This window comes from Palaemon carinicauda, chromosome 20, assembly GCF_036898095.1.
Source record: "Palaemon carinicauda isolate YSFRI2023 chromosome 20, ASM3689809v2, whole genome shotgun sequence".
Taxonomy (NCBI): domain Eukaryota; kingdom Metazoa; phylum Arthropoda; class Malacostraca; order Decapoda; family Palaemonidae; genus Palaemon; species Palaemon carinicauda.
In genome coordinates this window covers 21,236,327-21,239,156 of record NC_090744.1, presented here as the reverse complement: position 1 = coordinate 21,239,156, position 2,830 = coordinate 21,236,327, and the positions used below count along the sequence as shown (strand labels likewise).

General features: G+C 52.8%; 1 pseudogene; it reads right to left on the bottom strand.

Moving 5' to 3' along the window:
• Positions 1-2,711: 2,711 nt before the first annotated feature.
• LOC137614514 (5S ribosomal RNA) lies at positions 2,712-2,830 on the bottom strand (annotated as a pseudogene).

Sequence of the window (2,830 nt, the reverse complement as noted above, 5' to 3'; positions counted from 1 at the left end):
CTTCACTTAGAGGTAGGACTTGTCTTGGGGGACAGGGCTGGCGGGCAAATATGTGTAAATAGCTAAGGTTTGTATGGTTAGGAAAAATACAAATTATCTCCGAATTTGTCATTTGTTCCGTAACCGAAATACAAACCATGCTATTTACATTGGGTGACTTACCCCTTAGGAAGGGTGGAAAGTCCCCAGCCATACTGGCTTTGGCTTTACCCGGGGACTCAGAATCTGAGTGAGTCGCACTCGAGAAAAGGAGTCCCTGCACCTCACAAGTTCCTTGCTACGCAAGGGAACGTGTGGCCTACATAAGCTTGTGTGTGAAGGAAGAAGTGTGACCCGTCCTAGGCAGTTGACCTGGAGTTCCAGAAGGAACTCTGGATTAGGACGTTCCCAATACCACCTCGTCAGGGTATGGGGGATGCGACAGTATTGACTCAATACTCGGAACACAAGGAAGCATGGTTTACCTGCAGAGGTTTGAGGTCAGCTATGCAGAGACCAGGATGCTGCTTCCCCAGTAGAGGGGACGATGAAGAAAGAAGTAAGGGCCAGACATACTTCTTTCATTCATGCAGACTAAAACCTGATAACAATGCCCTCAACTTTCTGCTACCTGTCCAAAAAGGAGCCTGAGGTTAGACCAGCTGTTGTGTAGCCACCACAGAGTGATAGAAACGTATCGATACTCCTGTGGGTCACGTCCTGCAGGAAGCGGGCTGGGAAGGTCATTAGACCCTTCCAGACTCCAGCTTGTAGCACCTGCGTCACAGAGTAGTACTACTCGAAGGCGAGGGACGTTGCGATGTATCCGACATCGTGCTGTAGGGCGACGTGACGGGGGAGGGTCTGGATTCAGGTCGAGACGAATGTCCTTGAGTCCGAGCTGAAGAGGGATACTGGTGACTCTCCCCTGTGTGCTTCTTGTGCTCCCAACCCGGCTGCACGTGAGGACAAACTGCAGTTGTTCCCAAAGATAACCCCTCGATTCCTTTACTGGCAAGAAGGAGAAGGTTTGGGTCATCTGATACAGAATGGTGACTCAAAATCTTGAAGGAGTTGGACCGAAGGGCCGGGACCCCAAGATTCTGAGTCTAGCAAACCACTTAGGAGCGAACCTGAATGTTGCCTTCCCCTATTCCTTAGAAAGGGCAGAGTCGTACGAGACCAAGAAGATTGCTTACACACTGGCCGAGGCCAGAGTGAGCAGGAGTACCGTCCCCCAAGACGGAATAAGATCAGAGGCCTGACGTAATGGTTCTTGAGAAGATCTCTTAAGGGACTAAAAAGTCCGAACCATGCTCCATGGAGGAGGTCTCACTCCGACTGGGGGCAGGGACGTTTGCAGCTTTGCATGAGCGAAGAAAGGTCCAGCGGGAAGGAAAAAGTCTATTCCTTTCAGCCTGAAGGCCAGGGAAAGGCTGAGCGACCGGCTTCACTGCCGAGAGCGGAAAGGAGTTTCCTCCCGCCGAAAAGCAATAAGTTCGTTATTGCTGGAGAAGAGGCCTCAAGGGAAGAGGTATCTCTCCGACGACACCAACCACAGAAGACTCTCCACTTTGCCTGGTAGACCCTTGCGGATGACTATCGCAGGTGAAGTGACTTCTGCCCCGCGACTGTAGCGGGTTGTCTCTTCTTGAGGAGGCGGCGTAGTGTCTCCAGGCGTGAAGCCGAAGCGATGCCACGGCTCGTGAAAGATGTTGTAGTGTGGTTGTTTGAGTAGCCTGTGCCGTGGGAGAAGCTCTCCCGGGAGTTCCGTCAGGGGAAGCAGAGGGTCCGGAAACCATTCCACGTATAGTCACAGTGGAGCTCTCAGGGCCATCGAAAGGGTGTCAGGCAACCTGGTCTTGTTGAGACCCATTCTCAACAGACAACAATGGTGGGAGGACGCAGGCGTCGATGTTGTCCCACGATCACCGGAAAGCATCTTGCCAAAGAGTCTTGGGGTCTGAGACTGGGGGGAAGAACAGCGGAAGCTTGAAGTTCCAAGCTGTCGCGATCAGGTCCCCCAGGCCAGGACTTGCTGGTTACTAAAGGACAAAGACCCCCAGGTACCCTCTATCTGCGAGGCTCTGCTCAGATAGTCGGAGAGAACATTCCTCTGCCCGGAATGAGCGAGCCGATAGTGGTATTGAGAAGATCTCGGATCATCTCAGTATCTCTACTGCAAGATGCGAAGATATGAAAATGCGTCCCTTGCTGGTTGGAATACGCCAGTACCATGAAGTCGTCGCGCACGGAGCGACTCGGCAGGAACTGTAGGATCTGTAGAGGGACCAGACTACGGTCCCTAAGCCTGCCTGAATGATGGAGAGGTATCCTTCAGGTTCTGACCATAGGCCTGAACCGGAACATGCCCCCCCCCCCTCCTTTCTTTGACGAGTCCGAGAACAGCATCAAAATGTGGGGAAAGGACGAGAATATCCACTCCCATCAAGAGGTTCCATAGGTCAACACCCATTGCAGGTCTAAACGTTCCGCTGGTCCCAAAGGGGCCAAAAAGCCCGGTTATTCGTTGCTTTGATACCACCGGAACTTGGGCCGCCCCACAGGGAACTTAACCTGAGGCGACCGTTCGGGACTTTAGACGGGACAATGAGGAAAAGAGACCCAGGAAACGTTCCAAGGTAGGGCTGAAAGCTCTGCTTGACTGAGAACAGGTACTGCGACTCTCCTCAGCCTTGCCACAGTCAACTGAAGGGAAGGCTCGGAGAAGGAGGTAACAGCATCTGGAGTCTCCAGGCGGTCACCCACCCAAGAACTGACCAGACCCAACGTTGCTTAACTTTGCTGAACGGACGAGAAGCGGTGTTTCCAACGTGGTAAGGCCGTTGAC